This window comes from Pongo abelii, chromosome 7, assembly GCF_028885655.2.
Source record: "Pongo abelii isolate AG06213 chromosome 7, NHGRI_mPonAbe1-v2.0_pri, whole genome shotgun sequence".
NCBI lineage: Eukaryota > Metazoa > Chordata > Mammalia > Primates > Hominidae > Pongo > Pongo abelii.
Genome location: NC_071992.2, coordinates 80,608,700 through 80,628,265, shown reverse-complemented (window position 1 = coordinate 80,628,265; position 19,566 = coordinate 80,608,700). Strand labels below are relative to the sequence as shown.

Here is a 19,566-nt window from a genome sequence, read left to right as displayed (position 1 = left end):
GGTCTGGTGACCTGGGTTGAGAAGCGGATCTTTTTTTTTTTTTTGAGACGGAGTCTCACTCTGTTGCCCAGGCTGGAGTGCAGTGGCATGCTCTCGGCTCACTGCAACCTCTGTCTCCTGGGTACAAGTGATTCTCCTGCCTCAGCCTCCTGAGTAGCTGGGCCTATAGGTGTATGCCACCATGCCTGGCTAATTTTTTGTTTTTTTGAAACAGAGTCTTGCTCTGTCGTCCAGGCTGGAGTGCAGTGGTACGATCTTGGCTCACTGCAACCTCCCTTTATTGGGTTCAAGTGATTCTCCTGCCTCAGCCTCCCAAGTACCTGTGACAACAGGCATGCACACTACGCTTGACTAATTTTTTTTTTTTTTTGTATTTTTAGTAGAGACAGGGTTTCCCCGTGTTGGCCAGGCTGGTCTCGAACTCCTGACCTCGGGTAATCCATCAGCCTCGGCCTCCCAAAGTGCTGGGATTACAGGTGTGAGCCACTGCCCCCGGCCTAGAAAAGGATCTTTTATAGCCCTCTTGGGTTGCTGCAGCCCAGGGAGCGAAGGTGCTGCAGAACACAGGAGCCTTGCTCCCCTCTGCGGGAGCCCAGGTCGTCTAATTCTGTGTTCATCTGTGTTCAATGCTCTCCACCATTCTCACTTCCTGTCACTTTGTTGGCCTGTTCCTATTTATTTTGGGCTTCAGTGTTTTCTCCATAGATGCTTTCCCTGGCTTCTTAATCTAAATTACTGTCATTTCAAACTGTTCATCAAACTCTTTAACTTTCCTCCATAGCCTTTATCACAGTTTACGATCATAGATTTATTTGAATGTCTACCTGTCCACATGGCAAGAACTGCTCTGTTATTGTGTCATTTTCAGTACCCATCAGATGGTGTGGTACGTAGTAGGTGTTCAATAAGTACTTGTGGGATGAAATATTTGTGGTGTATACAGCAACACAGTCCGAGGTGTAAAGTACCCCAAAATGGAGAACTTACTTCTCTGTTTTAGCCCATTTTCTGTTGCTTATAACAGAATACCCGAGACTGGGTAAATTACAAATTAAAGAAATTTATTTCTTGTATTACGGAGGCTGAGAAATCCAAGGTCAAGGGGCTACATCCGGTGAGGGCTTTCTGCTGGTGGGGACTCTGTGCAGAGTCTCAAGGTGGTGCAGAGCATCGCACGGTGAAGGGCTGAGAGTGCTGGCTCTCTTCTCTCTTCTTCCTATAAAGCCACCAGTCCTACTCCCATGATGCCCATTAATCCATGAGTGGACAAGTCCATTCATGAGAGCAGACCCCTCATGGCTCAATTACCTCTTAAAGGCCCAACCTGATAATACTGCCAACTGGAGATTAAATTTTAACATGAGTTTTTGGAGGTGACAAATATTCAAATCTTAGCACCCTCTGAAGTTGCAAACACTGCTTCTTAAATTTTTTGCTGTTTTTTACTTTTTGCCAAGGGGTTTTTTGTTCTGTCATTGCTCTTTGAACTGAGTTAATTCTGGACCTAGTCAATAATGAGGGTCCACACTCCAGGACACACACTATGTAGCCTTCCCCGTTCTTTATTTTTTTTTATTGGAGACGGAGCTCGCTCTGTCGCCCTGGCTGGAGTGCAGTGGCACGATCTCGGCTCACTGCAACCTCTGCCTCCTGGGTACAAGCCATCCTCCTGCCTCAGCCTCCTGAGTAGCTGGGATTACAGGCGTCCGCCACCACGCTAGGCTAATTTTTTGTATTTTCAGTAGAGATGGGGTTTCACCATGTTGGCCAGGCTGGTCTTAAACTCCTGACCTCAAATGATCCACCTGCCTTAGCCTCCCAAAGTGCTAGGATTACAGGAGTGAGCCACTGAGCCTGGCTGTCTTCCCCATTCTTTACCTAACAGCCTGCAATCTTAGCTCGTGTGGGTAATGACACCAACACTGTTCATTATGTCACTTAATTCTCCTTTACAATAGTGTATGTTTCTGATCCTAAGAACATGTGGGAAAGATACTTTAAACTGAAAGTGTTCAAGGAGTGCTATAGTTGTGTTACTGGAAAAAGGTACTAGTTCAGACCCCAGGAGAAGGTTCTTGGATCTCATGCAAGAAACAATTTGAGGCGAGTCCATAAAGTGAAAATAAGTTTATTAAGAAAGTAAAGGAATAAAAGAATGGGTACTTCATAGGCAGAGCAGCTCAAGTGCTGCAGGTTGCCCATTTTTTTTTTTTGAAATGGAGTCTCGCACTGTTGCCTGGGCTGGAGTTCAGTGGTGTGATCTCGGCTCACTGCAACCTCTGCCTCCCGAGTTCAAGTGATCCTCCTGCCTCAGCCTCCCAAGTAGCTGGGGTTACAGGCGCCCACCACCACACCCGGCTAATTTTTGTATTTTTAGTAGAGATGGGGTTTCACCGTGTCGGCCAGGCTGGTCTGAAACTCCTGACCTCAGGTGATCCGCCTGCCTCGGCCTCCCAACCTGCTGGGATTATAGGTGTGAGCCACTGCGCCTGGCCCAGGTTGCCCATTTTTATGGTTATTTCTTTATTATATGTTAAACAAGGGGTGGATTACTTATGCCTCCCTTTTTAGGTCATATAGGGTAACTTCTTGCTGTTGCCATGGCATTTGTAAACTGTCATGGCGCTAGTGGGAGTATGTAGCAGTGAGGAGAGCAGAGGTCACTCTCATTGCCATCTTGGTTTTGGTGGGTTTTGGCCAGCTTCTTTACTGCAACCTGTTTTATCAGAAGGTCTTCATGACCTGTATCTTGTGCCGACCTCCTACCTTATCCTGTGACTTAGGATGTTTAACCCTCTGGGAGCGTAGCCCAGTAGGTCTCAGCCTTAATTTACCCAGCCCATATTCAAGATGGAGTTGCTCTTTTTCGAACGCCTCTGACAGTTAGACTGATGATACAAATATTCTTGTAGTTTACTTTCATCAGCAGTAGTGATTGTCACTAACATTTTGTAGCAACTGTTTGCTTAGAGGATGTTGTCTGTCATAAGCACTGGTTGCCCCAGGAAAAAGTGGTAGGGGAAAGGAATCAGATCCGTGAAGCTGAAGGGATTAAATGAAAGCATCAATACCAGGGAGGCAAGGGTCACCAGAAAAAGATAGTCCTTGATAAAAGATCAAATTAAAATAAATCAGAGTCAGGATCTTGGAAATGAGGTTTCAAGAAGAAAGTCAGCGGTACAATAATTTGATTATTGGGTCCTTTTAAAAACTCTTATGCCATCTTCTTTTTGCAACCATAGAACAGTGGCTTAAAGCAGCAGTACTTGTGTTCTGTGGTCTACACAGAATACTTCTCTGGTTATTGTCTCAGCTCATCCTTGTTCTCAGTCTTTACAGTCTTCCTGGCCACTTGCTTAAACCATTCTCCTTTAGTTCTCTGGAAAGAATGGGCTTTCCCTCCTGGTTGTGAATGGACCGTTTCCTCCTTGTTATAAATGGGCCCCTTCCTCCTGATGAAGTGCCCCTCTCTCCTGGTTGTGAATGGACCCCTCCCTCCTGGCTATGAATGGGCTTCTCCCTGCTGGTTGTGAAACGATCCCTCTCTCCTGGTTGTGAATGGGCCCCTCCCCCCTGTTGGAGGGCACCTCTCTCTTCACATCAGGAAGGCCATGGCCCGGCACTTTCCCTACCACAACATTTGCTACCCGTTACTGTGAGCACAATATCTAGTGTCTGCTTTCTCTTCCATGCATTCTGTGAGAGAAGGCATGATTCTGTTCTTGTTTACCTCTGTATTCCCAAGGTCTGATCAAAGGATGGCACCCAGTACATGTGCTGAATGACTGAATAGGGGCAGAGTCCCTTCCTGGTTCTGAAATGTGGAAACTGATTATAGCACCATGCAGGAGTTTCCCCACCCAGTGAGCTGGGGCAGAAGAGGTGAGTTACTACTAGATTCAGGGTTTGGTGGGCCCCTGGGTAAGCACATCCCTTGCTCAGTGTCTTAGTGAGAATCAGGCCAGGGCTTATTTATTTAATCCTGGCATCATGGGTCATTCAAGCTGAATGGCCTTCTGCCATTGTCCTTGGTTCCTGGTCCACACTGTAGTACCTCATGGAGGCCTGACTTTCAATCCCACTCCTATTAGCTTTAAGCTTTGCCCAATTGTCTAGTTTATTTCAAATCTACCACCTCCCTCTACCCTGTCCCGTGATGCTGCCACTTAGCTGTCTGAGCTTGGGAAAGTTGCCTTACCACTCCAAATACATCTTTTCTTATCTCTAAAATGAGAATGGTGGTATCCACATCCCATGTTTGCTGTGAGGGTATCCACATCCCATGTTTGCTGTGAGGGTTATATGAGTTCATGTATATAAAGTATTTGGCACAATACCCGAGACATAATATCTTTCCTGGAGACATGATTAATACTGCACCCATAGCTGAGGCTTCTCAAAGATCTAATATGAAAAATGTCTATGTCTTTGTGATCTGACTGGGTGAGCCTGGCATTTTCTTTTTTTTTTTTTTTTTGAGACAGTTTCTCACTCTGTCACCCAGACCGGAGTGCAGTTGTGCAATCTTAGCTCACTGTAACCTCTGCCTCCTGGGCTCAAGTGATCCTTGCACCTCAGCCCCCTGACCGCTGTACTTGGCCCCCTGAACCCTGTACTCGGCCCCTTGACCTCTGTATTTGGCCTGCTGACCCATGTACTTGGACCCCTGTCCTCTGTACTCGGGCCCCTTCTCGGGGATCAGGGGGCTGAGGTGCGATTCTCACTTGGGGCTACAGGTGTGCGTCACTGTGCCCAGATAAGTTTTGTATTTTTTGTAGAGATGGGGTTTCGCCATGTTGCCCAGGCTGGTGTCGAATTCCTGGGTTCAAGCGATCCACCTGCCTTGGCCTCCTAAAGTGCTGGGATTATAGGTGTGAGCCACCGTGCCCAGCTGAGCCTGGCATTTCTAAGCCTAAATCTGAACTAGCTGCTGTAGAGATTGCTCATTGTCTTGCAAAGTCCGTTCACTCCTTCTTCCTTCAGTTAAAAAACCCCTATATACCTCTTAATTTCGGTGAGCACAGGCTGTCTGGCTAGGGACTATATTTCCCAACCTCTGGCCAGTGGGGGGTGAGCAGAAGTGAAATGTGCTACCTCCACTTTCTCCTTCCTCCTTTTGCAGGCCATGGTGGTGGTTAGCTAGCTTTGAAAATGGGTATGTAAACAGCAACTTGTGGATATAGTGGGGACAAGAAGGTAGAAAGAATGTGGGTCCCTGCATGATCTCAGGGAGCAGAGCTGCTGACTCTCAGGACTGTCCATCATCAGGTTGTGTGAGAGAGAGAGAAAAAAAAGAGTTGTGTTTAGGAGTCTCTATGCTAAACAGCTGAGCCTGAAACTATTAATAACAAACCAGCCCAGTAAGAAAATCTGGGAGTGTGAGTGGGTCAGATTCAAGGAGAGAGAAGATGAAGCAGAGAGGAGGGCAAGAAAAACAATAGATGTATCTGATGTCTGTATTTCTTTTCTTTTTTTTTGAGACAGGGTCTCACTTTGTCACCCAGGCTGGAATGCAGTGGCACAATGTCGGTTCACTTCAACCTCAACCTCCCAGGCTCAAGTGATCCTCCCACCTCAGTCTCCCAAGTAGCTGAAATTACAGGAGCCCACCACCACGTCTGGCTAATTTTTGTATTTTTAGTAGAGATGGGGTTTCACCATGTTGGCCAGGCTGGTTTTCAACTCCTGACCTTAGGTGATCCATCTGTCTCAGCCTCCCAAAGTGCCGGGATAACAGGCGTGAGCCACCGTGCCTGGCCTCATGCCTGTATTTCATTCTCTTCTTTTCTGTTATAGTCATGTTAACAAAAGGAGATGCACAGAATAGCAATTTTCAGTGAGACTTTACCGAATTGTTGTAGGGCTTGGCAAAAGTCCCATGTGGGAGAACCTTGAGTGTCCAGTGAGATGAAACACAGATTACTGAACCAGTAATCTGTGTTTTTTATTGGGCAATACTAGTACAGACTTAACCTAGACAAAAGACTGTTATAATTCTAGAAATTTACAGTATGATTGATATAATAGCAGGTAGAAACCATGTTCCTTGGTGCTAGTATCGAGTACAGTTGAATAACTTTAAAGTAAAAGTTAACATTTCCAATCTAGATTTTGTTATCATGGGGAAAATAATGATTTTGATTGAACAAATCAATGCTTGCATGCAAAATTTTAGGTGGAGTTTTCTGAGATCTTGTAGAAAAAAAATAAATTGGGTTTTTATTGTCTAACCACAGACAGAGTAGAGTTTTGTTTTCTAGATCTCTCTAGTAGATTACTAAGCTTCCTTGTCCAGTGTGAATAAATAAGTTTGTGGGGGCATGGGTGATGCAGACAGTTTTAGCAGGACTTGTGTATTTTACTGGGTATGAGAGTAGACTTAGCATAAAGTGCTTGCAATTTCTCTCCACAATTGCTATGCTGACTGATTCATATTCTGGGAATTAATTTACTACTGAATTCCTGGTTAGTGTTAAGAGAATGGCTTAACTTCTAATGATAAAGCTGAGAAAATAAGGACTTCCTTAACTGAAATGTGTCCTCCTCAGTCTTGTTCTTGTACCGTGCTCTGTATCTCCATCCATCCTAAGCTCTCTCTAGTCACAACACTTACTCATTCTTCCATAAATAGACTTGTGCCCAAAAGGGGACAGACAAAAGAAGCATGGCAACATGTCTTACAGATTAGCTTTCTCTTTTCTTCCTCTGTCTTCTTTTTTCTGCAATGCTCAACTACTTCCCTGGCTTCAGGAATAATCTCTTATGATGATCATTCTTAAATCAGTTTCTCCAGCCTCTACCTTTCTTTTACATTTCAGTTCTCAATTCTTATTTTGTAGATATCTCAAACACAACATATCTAAAATCAATTTCATTCCCTGCTATTCCTCTGCTCCTCCACCTTTCAATCCCTCTCCCATCCTGCTCCCACTCGTGAAATTCCATTTTCATGTAAAGGCTTCACCACCTGCCTCCTCACTCTACTCAACCTTATGTAAAACCTCTCTCATCTCCATTTCCAGTTAGTTTCCAAGTCCAGTCAATTTTACATGATATCCTATATGGACTAGTTCACTGAGCTTAATTATTATTAACAAACACTAACGCATATTGTGTTATTTCTACAGAAATCAGTGAAAGGACCCGGGGTATCCTCTGTGTGGAAAATAACCATGATGCATCTTCAGCGTGAGTTTTCATGACATACATGAGGGACACTTGGAAGCATGAGTGTTCTTCAAGGGAGATAGTTTGGAATGCTCCCCAACCTGGGCAGCTCTGGCAGTCACCTGGCTGAGGAATTCTCTGCACAGCGGGTGGTTCTGGGAGAGAAGTGGCAGTTCTTACTGCCCCAGAGAGAAATATGTCAGAATAGACAGAGGAGGGGAAATTGACCTGAATGTGCCAGTTATAATTTAGCAGAAGCACACCTCTAAAGTAATCCACCTCCAAAGCTAATGGAGTGTTAACTGAGGGAAACTTTTTTTGTGTGTGTTCTTGAGCGTGACTACCACGAACTGAGTCACTGACTGAGGCAGCTGAGAGGGAGCAGGAAGGAGAGGCCTTGAAGTGGACCCTGCAGAAAAACTCAGAGCGAGGACAGGTCTGGCCTAAAGGTTGATCTTAACAGAACAAGAAGGTCTCTAGCCTGGTTAAGTTAATATAATCTTATGTAGGTTGGAGAGAAATAAGTGTTGGTGACAGAATTGATGCTCTGGAAGCTGTCGGAATCCTGTCCAGAAATGACAGGGAGCTTTTGTGGCTGAGTCAGCCAGTGACTGTAACTGACAGACGGGACAGTGTTTGGGTAGGAAAGACAGCCTTAATGAAACCGGCTAACCAGAGTCTGTGAGAATAGACTTAGTTTCCCGGAGAGTGCTCGTAATTGCCCTCCACAAATGCTATGCTGACTATTTCTTTCTTCAGTAATGAATTTAATACTAAATGTCTTGACAATTTTAAAATAATTTTAACCTTTTTTTTTGTTTTTTTTGAGACAGAGTCTCACTCTATCACCCAGGCTGGAGTGCAGTGGTGAGATCTCAGTTCACCTTACCTCCGCCTCCCGGGGCTCAAATAATCCTCCTAATGCAGCCTCCTGAGTAGCTGGGACCATAGGCATATGCCACCATGCCCTGCTAATTTTCGTGTTTTTTATAGAGACAGGGTTTTGACATGTTTCCCAGACTGGTCTTAAACTCTTGGGCTCAAGTGATCCGCCTCCTTCAGCCTCCCAAAATGCTGGGATTACAGGCATGAGCCACCATTCTCAGCTATTTTAACTTTCAATGATTGGCAAAATTCTGTTTCTTACTTAGAATACCCCAGTACATCAACTTTACACAAACCTCAGGGATGATGGGTTGCTCAGTTACAGCTACCAAATGACTTGGCACCGGGAACCATCTAGTAGAACTTATGTCCTGGACTAAGGTGCTAAAATCTTAGTTAAGGAGGATTCTGTTGAGAATGTCATCACAAGAGAAATAGCAACTGAAAGCACACTATCTAGATTAGCATATATATATTTAAATCCAAGCTGGAAGGACTTAATATAAAACATGGGGTATTTAGGCATCTTTTTGTGACGACTAATACAAAATCATGTTCTAAAGCCTTATTTTTATACAAAACTTCTGTAGACATGATTTCATTTGATTATCATGGGAACCTAGTGGTGGGTGTTATTGTCAAAATCTTGTCTACTTCCTGAGGCTGGGCTTCTTGGGCATGAGCAGGTGCCGTGGAAGGAATGGTGTCTGCAGTAGGAAGTCCACGTCCAAGGCAGTGGGGAGGGGTGGAGTGAAGGAGCTGCAGAAACTGAATGAATGAGCCAGGCCCAGACTCTTAAGGGATGTTCAAGTTAAAAAAAATCCACAGACGATTTTGGAGATTCCAAAAAAATCCAAGAGGGCTGGAGAGATGGCAGCTTCAGTAATGGAGAGAGCCCACTGATGAATGAATGGTGGGGTCAGGTGTGAAGGTTGTGTATGTCCAGCCTGACAGACCAGGGCTTCCTTGTACTCACTGACAGATAAGACTTACGGAAGTTCCCCAGCTTAAGTGAGTTTTCCAACTCACACAAAGCAGCAAAACTGAAATTTGCATTGATTTAGGCTGATTCCTACAGCAATTTTCATCAATTTTGCTTTCTCTCTCTCTCTCTCTCTCTATATATATATATACACACACACACACACACACACAAATACATGTATATACACACACACATATATATGCATATTAGTTTTTATTTTATTTTTTTGAGGCAGGGTCTTGCTATTGCCCAGGCTGGAGTGTGATGGCGTGATCACAGCTCACTGCCTTGAATTCCTGAGCTCAAGTGATCCTTCTGCCTCAAGTTTCTTGAGTAGCTGGGACTAAAGGTGCACACCACCACACCTGGCTAATTTTTAAATTTTGTAGAGACTTGCCCAAGCTGGTCTCGAACTCCTGGGCTAAAGCGATCCTCCAGCCTCAGCCTCCCAAAGTGCTGGGATTATAGGTGTGAGCCACCACGCCTGGCATGCTTTTAATGTATTGTATGATATTTTAAAATAGTTACTGATTTGTACTTTTGCACTTATTTAAATGTAAGAGTTTTGATCAAATAATCACCTGGTCCACATGTTTTAAGTAAAATATCCTTGTAAATTTTCACTTCCTAACTGATGATTCTTAGCTAACATTTTGTAATTAGATCTGACCAAATGTAAGTGAACAGTTGCATAAAATTTTAAGTTAGTAGCAGATATGTGAATTAACAATTGTAGTCATAGCATCCCCGAGTCCTCTAGCTTTCCTATTGTTCTTTAACATCTGTTCCAAACAGCATAACTGAAGCTTTCATCCCATCACATGTTGTCTGTCTAGTGCCCTCCCCAGTACTTTCTAGGATTCCTGTTAGAGCTTCTATTCTCTCCTGCCTTTTTAACTCATAATTCGTATTAGCTCTTTTATTTCATTTTCTCCTTACCAATCTCCTGTCCTTTGGCTCCTGGCTTTTTCCTGCCCACATGACCCCAGATCGGCCTCAGCGCCTGCTTCCTCATTGCCTCATGCACCACCGACAAGGAAATGTGTACAACAGACTGTAAGGAAAGTTGTAGGGGCTGGGTGAGGTGGCTCATGCCTGTAATCCCAGCACTTTGGGAGTCCGAGGCAGGCGGATCACTTGAGGTCAGGAGTTTGAGACCAGCCTGGCCAACATGGTGAAACGTCATCTCTACTAAAAATACAAAAATTAGGCTGGGTGTGGTGGCTCATGCCTGTAATCCCAGCACTTTGGGAGATCGAGTTCTTGAATTCCTGAGGCCAGGGGTTCAAGACCAGCCTGCCCAATATGGTGAAACACCATCTCTACTAAAAAAATATAAAAATAAAAAAATTAGCTGGGCGTGGTGGAAATGTGATATGAAGAACTGGTAAAAGCTTTGATTTTTGGAGAAAGAAAATCAAATTCTTGATGATCATTTTTTTTCCCCCTTTGGATACAGAGTCTCACTCTGTCACCTAGGCTGGAGTGCAGTGGCATGATTGTGACTCACTGCAACTTTGAACTCCTGGGCTCACGGGATCCTCCCACCTTAGCCTCTTGAGTAGGTAGAACTACAGACATGCACCACCACACCTGGCTAATTTTTAAATTTTTTGTAGAGACAGAGTCTTGCTATGTTGCTCAGACTGTGATCAAATTCTTAAGCAGTTTTTTTCCTACTCACAGTTTGTTAGTGAAAGGGTGCAGTTTAAAATTTAATCTCCCCACTTCAAGAGTGATGATTGATTTTTATATTGCTGCTGCTTTTTCTTCCTCTTACATAATAATAATACAAATAATTATTTATTAGTATACTTCATAAATTCTTATCAAACATTTTACTGTGTATGGGCACAGAACTTAGAGCTATAGTTGCACCTATTGCATTTAACCTTTACAAACATCATGAGAAGTAACTACTGCTATTATACTCCATTTTCCAGTGGCTGGAGGTGAAGTTCAGAGATACGGTGTCTTTCCTGAGTTGTGCAGCTCATGCATGGAGGGATCAGGATGGGAACTGAAGCCTGCATGGCTCAAAGTCTTTGCTTTGAAGTGCTGCAAATATGGCTTCCTGAGGAAGACTGCCCTGGACTGCGAATTTGTATTACACAGACAATACCTTTACCCAGTGCCTTCTTCTGGACTTACGTGTATGTATTTAGTAAATAACTTATGAGTTTGTTTTCAAAAAACCTATTGAGAGCTGGGCGCGGTGGCTCATGCCTGTAATCGCAGCACTTTGGGAGGCCGAGGTGGGCGGATCATGAGGTCAGGAGTTCGAGACCAGCCTGACCAATATGGTGAAACCCTCATCTCTACCAAAAATATAAAAATTAGCTGGGTGTGGTGGTGGGTGCCTGTAATCCCTGCTACTCAGGAGGCTGAGGCAGGAGAATCACTTGAACCTGGGAGGCGGAGGTTGCAGTGAGCCGAGATCACGCCACTGAACTCCAGCCTGGGCGACAGAGTGACTCTGTCTCAAAAAAACAAAACAAAACAAAACAAAAAAGCAAAAAAAAAAAACCTATTGAAATGTTTTACAGGGAGAAGAATAGGAGATTAAGGGGAATTGCTGCTTGCTGGAGGCCAGTGGAGAGGTAAAGAGGTTGGTTACAATGGCTCAGCAACCTTACTCGGTTTGCCTGGCCTGCAATTACTGGGAACATAGAATGAGGTAACTCATCATAGAGGACAACTGTTAAATGGACAAGGATGAGGGGAAAACATCTGTTGTACAAAATTACTTGTGAAATACTTGTAATAAATTACTTGTTGTGAAATACTTGTAATAAATTTATAAAATAACCTTTGGGTAATGAAAACAAACTTTGTTGCAATGAAGCTTTCTTGGTAATGTAAAATTACTTGAAGTTATCTTTAATTTTATTTAGAACAGTTTTAAAAGTTATTTGCCAAGCTTGCTGTTACTTGACACTTTTTGATGGTTTTCTATATTTGCCTATTCCTATCTAGTTAACATGTCCAGTGCCAGGATCCCTTTTCAGTAATTATGGTGACTTAAAGTCCTGAGGTAGCTTTAGAAAACAGACAAACAAACAAACAAACAAAACCAAAGATGAAGGGCAGCTTTGGCTCCCAGGAATTTAGGGGTTGCCACTGATGTAGTGGTGCCATGTAAGGAAGAATATGAAAATCTTTAACTTGCTTCTGAAGCAGACATCTAAAAAGGCTTATGTAAGAAAGAGACGGGGATAATGGTTCACAACTGTGTGAATGCACTTAATACCACTGAACTGTACTTAAAAATAGTTAAGATGGTAAATTTTATCTATGTTATGTTACCAAAATAAAAAAGAATAATAATTGACAGGGGTTGGGGGAAGAAAAAAGGAAAAAAGGAAAAAAGGAAAAAAGAAAAAAAGAGAAAAACTGCAATCCTAATGTTGCCATTCTTATCTTCCCCTGTTACTCAGAGATGTTTCTCCTGGTAGACTTCTAGGAGTGTCCAGTGCTCTGAGCCCTGGTGAATCTTGACTTTTAAAAACATCTTGATGCTCTGGTCCCCCTCACATCCAGGAAACACAGATAAAAGACATACACAGAATTACAAGAGTTCTCAGTGGAGGGAAGAGAGGGGTACATGGAAGTATAAGATAAGGGTCATGTTCTCAAAGAGATGACAGTTGGGCTGGAAAAAGAATTTGCAAATGTACCCACACACATACACATGTACAGCTAATGTATCATACAAAGCCTTTAAGTGGTAAGTGGTTAATGCTGACTGTAAGGGTTTAGGAGATGGGCAACGGTGAGAATCCCTGAGTACTAAGTCTATGAGGGAAGAATTCATGAAAAAGATGAAACATGAGTTGGAGCTTCAAAGAGCAGTAAGAATCAGAATTGTTGTAGAATTCTTCACAATATGAGAGACAAATTATGGTTGTATCCACTAATGAGTTATCATTTTCTTCCTTAAGATAACTCCATTCTCCATCTTCATTGTTTTCATAAAAACGTCTGTATTCCTTCATTTATGAATCATTCAATAACTCATTTCTGAGCACTATGTGACTTGCACACAGCCTGACTCTCTCATGTATGCATTGGGGGTACACTGTGAACAAAATGGACAAAATTTCTGTCCCCATGGAGCTTACACTCTAATGAGGGAGAAAGAAGATGAATAAAATACAGGAGTCAAATATAGTTCCAGTGATAACTGCAAAAACTCAAAGAGGAAAAAGATGTAAATTGCTGGGGAATATTGAACTACGATAAGGTGGCCAGGGGAGGCCTCACTAAGAAGGTACATTTTGAATAAAGATATGGATAAAGTGAGGGAGCTGTCTCAGAGAAGGACATCCCAGGCAGAGGATCAAGCAAGCATCGAGGTCCTGATGTGGACACGTGCCTGAGGGGTACAGGAAAGTGCAGAGGGCCAGTGTGGTTGGAGGGAGGATGAGTGGCAAAGAGGAGACACGTGAGGTAATGGAGAGCCATACCATGTAGGATCTTTTAAGTAATGGTAAAGACTTTGAGCGAGCTGGATCACTTTGCAGGTTTTCAGCATGAAAGTAATATGATCTATCTGGGTTGAAAAAAGGCTGATTCGACAGGGGCTAAAGGAGAGAGACTAGTTAGGAGGTTACTGAACTAATCCAGAAGGGAGACGATTGTTGCATCAAAATAGGGAGAGTGGGGATAATGAAAAGTACTTGAGCTTTTGATGAATTTTATTTTGAAGGTACTACTGATAGGATTTGCAGATGGTAGGACCAGATGTAGGAGTTGGGAAAAAAAAAAAAGGGGAGGTGAGTTTTTAGGCTAGAGTGATTGGAAGGATAGAGTTACTTTCAAAGAGATGCAGAAGACTATAGGTGAAGGAATTGTTTTGGAAGAATCTCAAGAGCTCATTTTGGACATAATGACCTTGAGATGCTTATTAGGCATCGATTGTTGATATCAAGTAGGCAGCTGGATATATAGGTTTGGAGTTCAGGGGAGAGGTTCAGATTATAGACATACATTTGGGGCAAAAGGATGTATTTAAGATCATGTGACCAGATGAGAGAAAATAGAGAATGAATATAGATAGAATAAGACCAAGAATGGAGCTCTGGGGCTTTCCAACATTCCAAGATTGGGGAGATGGAAATCTCTAGAGTTTCCTTAGAATAGGAAAGTTGAGTAAAAAAAATATCTGGGGCAAAAGAGATTTTTTTTAAATTTTAAATTGTATTTATTTTCTAATTGACAAACAAAAATAGCACGTATTTGTGGTATACTACATGATGTTTTAATTTATATATACATTGTGGAAAGGCTAAATCAAGCTAATTAACATGTCCATTACCTCACATGTTTCTCATTTATTGTGGTGTGAACATTTAAAATCTACTGCTAGCAAGTTTTAGGTATATAATACATTATTATGAATTATAGTCATTATTTGTACAATAGATCTCCTGAGTTTATTTCTCCCATTCAACAGAAATTTTGTATTGTTTGACCAACATCTTCCTAATCCATCTAGCCCCCAGGCTCTGAGAACTATCATTCTACTCTGTTCTTCCTTGTGTTTGAATTTTTGGAGTCTACGTATAAGTAAGATAACGCAGGAATTGTCTTCTGTGCCTGGCTTATTTCACCTAACATAATGTCTGTCAGGTTTATCCATGTTGTTACCAATGATAGGATTTCCTTCTTTTCGAAGGCTGACTAGTACTCCATTGTGTATATATGCCACATTTTCTTTATTCATTCATCTGTTGATGGACACTTAGATTGATTTCATATATTGGCTATTGTGAACAATGCTGAAATGAACAAAGGAGTGCAGATATCTCTTTGATATGCAGATTTTTATAGTTTTTGAATATATACCTAGTAGTAGGATTGCTGGGTCTTATGACAGTGCTGTTTTCAATTTTTTGAGGAACCTCCCTACTGAGTTGCATAAGGATTGTACTAATTTACATTCCCACTAACAGTGTACAAGTGTTCCCTTTACTCCTCACCAACACTTGTTATGTATCTTTTATCTGCAAAAGAAATTTAGAAGAAACAGTCTAAAGCAGGCGTAAAACCTGGAGCGTGTGGTGTTTGAATCACTGGTGACGTTAAATAGTTTCAGTGAATCAGTAGGAGTGAAAACTGATATGTACTCAAGAGAAAATGAGAATGGAGAAATAGGAAGAAACAGAGTACTATCATCAGAAATAGCAAACAGAGAGGGTGTCTTTCTGAAAGAAAATAATGTCTATTTGGGAATGGGCATTGCAATGCATATGCATACTTCAGTAAACTATGTGTGTATTCAGGAAGGTAAAGAAAGAGAAAGCTTTTTAAAAGAAAAAAGAGGAGGATTATATAATTGCTCTGAGATAATTATCTTTGGCTGCAAAGATCAATAGCAAGGGTGGTGTCAGCCCAATGTTGGACAGGCAGTTGCTGGGCCTATGTCCTCGAAGAAGTATTTTTTATGTGTTAGATTGTGATGGACTTTGTGAAAGGCTGTGTTATTTTCAGTCTCTGTGGTAGTTTTGTTATCAGGCATTTGTGCATAAGAACTCTCCCTTCATGACCTTGCCTGGCTGTTTTTCAGGTTTTTATTTTTTTACACAAGTGACTCCATTTTGATTCTGACAACTTTCACAGTACCAACAACTATTTCAAGAAGTTTTACTATAAATAGAAGGAAAGAAAAATAGTAGCAGCTGAAAAAGAGAATTGAAGTCAAAAGAAATTAAAAGAATAAAGGAGAAATATCTGCAGGTTTGCATGGTGATGGAAATAATCTAGTAGGAAACATCTAGGGAACATTGATGATGCAGGAGAGAGGGAAATACTTGCTGCAGAAATAACTTTGTATGAAACATGAACTTGGGCTTAGGGAACAGATGTAACTTGAAGAAACCTGAGAGAAGTTAGAGCACATATGCACACAAGAAAGTAAGCAGGAAGATGTGATCATGGCAATTTGCACATATATCTCAAGGCATCTTTTTTTTTTTTTTTTTTGAGATGAAGTTTCGCTCCTGTTGACCAGGCTGGAGTGCAATGGCGTGATCTTGCTTCACCACAACCTCTGCCTTCTGGGTTCAAGCAATTCTGCCTCAGCCTCCTGAATAGCTAGGATTACAGGCATGCGCCACCATGCCCAGCTAATTTTGTATTTTTAGTAGAGATAGGGTTTCTCCATGTTGGTCAGGCTGGTCTCGATCTCCCGACCTCAGGTGATCCGCTCACCTCCACCTCCCAAAGGCTGAGATTACAGACGCGAGCCACCGTGCCTGGCCGTCTCAAGGCCATCTTAACATTTATTTTGTGCTTATTTAGAAAAGTCCTTTATGAACCTCCTTAAAGACAAAGATTATCACTGCATTTTTGTACATGACCCCGTCCCTAATTTATAATAGCCAGTCAACAAATATTTCTTGAATGAATGAATAAAAATGAAAAACTCAAAATTTATGGCTTTGAATATACACAAACTAAAAACTGGATTTTAAGCATGATAAGAAACAAAATGAAATCTCATATTTTTAGTCCTTCTTTATGAAGGTTAGAAGTTGTTAGCAAGATATAATCCAAGTTTTATTCTCGAAATAAAAGTTTTAATGATCACCTAAGAACATTTTGATAAGCATTAACTTTAAAAAAAATAGCAGCTTTGTTGAAATATGTTGGCCAGGCGCGGTGGCTCACGCCCGTAATCCCAGCACTTTGGGAGGCCGAGGAGGGCGGAACACGAGGTCTGGAGTTCAAGACCAGCCTGACCAATATAGAGAAACCCTGTCTCTACTAAAAATACAAAAATTGGCTGAGTGTGGTGGCCTGCGCCTGTAGTCCCAGCTACTTTGGAGGCCGAGGCAGGAGAATCACTTGAACCTGGCAGGCGGAGGTTGTAGTCAGCTGAGATCGCGCCACTGTACTCGAGCCTGGGCAACAGAGTGAGACTCCATCTCAAAAAAAAAAAAAAAAAAAAAAAAGAAATAGGTCATATACCATAAAGTGTTCCCTTTTAAATATACAATTCAATGGTTTGTAGTATTTTCTCAGAGCTGTGCATCCATTATCTCTATCTAATCCAGAATATTTTCATAATCTCAAAAAGAAACCCCATAGCCATAGCAGTCATTCATCTTCCCCTAGCCCCTGGCAACCACCAATCTACTCTCTATCCCTATATGTTTGCATATTCTGGAAATTTCACAAAAATGAAATTATACTCTATGTGGCTTTTTGTGTATGGCTTCTTTAACTTAGCATAACATTTCTAAAGTTCACCCACGTTGTACCCATTTTTGCGAGGACATATGTCTTTAATTCTCAACTCACTACAGCATCACCCCAAACTCCACAATCTCATCTACATCTTATTAGCTCAACCACTCTAAATTTGATTATCTAAATAATCTAAATCAGATATTGGTGAGGCTCTGGTGGTAATCCTTCCTGGGGCAAAATTAATCTACATCTATTGACCTGTGAAACTAGAAAACAAATGACCTGCATACAAGATGCAATAGTGGAACTGGCATAGGATAGCAGTTTTAGACATTTCTGTTCAAAAAGAGAAGCCATGGAATAAAAAAAAAAGAGCCACTAGACCCAAGTAACTAAAAAATTCAACGAGTTGGGCGGATTACGAGGTCAGGAGATCGAGACCATCCTGGTTAACATGGTGAAACCCCGTCTCTACTAAAAATACAACAAATTAGCAGGGCGTGGTGGGTGCCTGTAGTCCCAGGTACTCGGGAGGCTGAGGCAGGAGAATCACTTGAACCTGGGAGGCAGAGGTTGCAGTAAGCTGAGATCAAGCCACTGCACTCCATCCTGGGCAACAGAGCAAGACACCATCTCAAAAAAAAAAAAAAACAAAAGAAATTCAATGAGAAAACTTTATTGGGTTTCAAGGCCTGAGAATACCTCTCTGTAGCTTGGGTCCTACTCTCTAGGCTCTCAGCTCTGAGTTACCTCTTCTTTTTCAGAAAAAGTAGCACATTTTTGCAGCTGAGTAGTTTTATCAGTTTCCTGCCTGTAGACTTTTGGTTGTCCAACAGCCATCTTTCATTTTGTACTCTATTTGTCTTTTTAGATCTAAGATGGCAATGTTTCTGCCCGTATTTAAAATTCTCAAGAACCTTGTAGGTCTCCAGTATATGTCACATGCACTGGAGATTCACTCCATTAGACAAGAGGTCCTCCAAAATCTTTCTTAGACAATCTCATCTTTATTTTTGGCTTCTCCTGAGAGGGCTGAAGAGATTTATTAGTCACACGCTTAATCTTTTTTGCGACATATGACTAAATACCTTGATCTTTTGATGGTTTTGAGATATTAGCAAAAGTTTATGCATCCACATGTTCAGCTTTTTTTTTCTCTCCTGCCAGTGAAAGTCTTAAATCTTAGCATCAATTGCAATCCAGAAAGGCTGAGAATCCCCCAAACCAGCAAGTCTCGGTTAACTGGTTACATTTTTGCTGAACAGTTTTTCCTCTAAACCTACCAACAGTCTGTTAATGATTACTGAGCAACTTTATTTTCTTTTCTTCTTTTTTTTTGAGATAGAGTCTCGCTCTGTCGCCTGGGCTGGAGTGCAATGGTGCGATCTTGGCTTACTGTAACCTTCGCCTCCCGGGTTCAAGCGATTCTTCTGCCTCAACTTCCTGAGTAACTGGGATTACAGGCACCTGCCATCATGTCCTGCTACTTTTTATATTTTTCTAGTGGTGAGGTTTCACCATGTTAGCCAGGCCTATATTGAACTCCTGACCTCAGATGATCCACCCGCCTCAGCCTCCCAAAGTGCTGGGATAACAGGCGTGAGCCACTGTGCCCAGCCTCCTGAGCAACTTTCTAAGGTGATATATGCTTTCTCTACCATGCTCCCCTATTTCCTTCTCAGACTTCATTGGCAGCGTCATTAATGTCCATATTTCTTGAACAGACTCTCAGTCTGTTCATGGCAATCTAGGATTTTTCTATCGTTCTCCTCAAAATGTTTCCAGCCTTTGTCCACTGCCCAAGCCAAAAGTCACTTCCACACTTTCAGGTATTTGTTACATCAGCACCTCACTCTCATTACCAAAATCTGTAATTGGCTCTTAAAAAATGTAAAAGATTGCTTTAATCATTTTTATATTGATTCCTTATTGAAATAATATTTTTGATATATTGGGTAAAATACAAAATATATGTATATTTTTTGAGATGAGGTCTCACTCTGTTGCCCAGGCTGGAGTGCAGTGGAACAGATCACAGCTCCCTGTGGCCTCGACCTCACTGACTCAGGTGATCCTCCCACCTCAGCCTCCTGAGTATCTGAGATCACAGGTGTGCACCACCATGCCTGGCTAATGTTTGTATTTTTTGTAGAGATTGGGTTTCACCATGTTGCCCAGGCTGGTCTCGAACTCCTGGGCTCAAGTGATCTGTCTGCTTCAGCTTCCCAGAGTGCTGGGATTACAGGTGTGAGCCCTGCCATAAAATATATTAGCAAAATTAATTTTACTTTTTACTTAAATTTTTTTTACTGATACATAATGATTGTACATATTAA

General features: G+C 41.9%; 1 long non-coding RNA gene across 1 annotated transcript in view; it reads left to right on the top strand.

The window, feature by feature from the left end:
* Positions 1 to 11,557, top strand: part of LOC100940126 (uncharacterized) — a 37,214-nt gene extending 25,657 nt beyond the window's left edge. Inside the window, exons 2-5 of the long non-coding RNA XR_152583.4 lie at positions 3,746 to 3,882; positions 5,485 to 7,192; positions 8,001 to 8,034; positions 10,981 to 11,557. This is a non-coding gene — a long non-coding RNA (uncharacterized LOC100940126). The remainder of the gene's footprint in view (positions 1 to 3,745; positions 3,883 to 5,484; positions 7,193 to 8,000; positions 8,035 to 10,980) is intronic.
* The last annotated feature ends 8,009 nt before the right edge of the window (positions 11,558 to 19,566 follow it).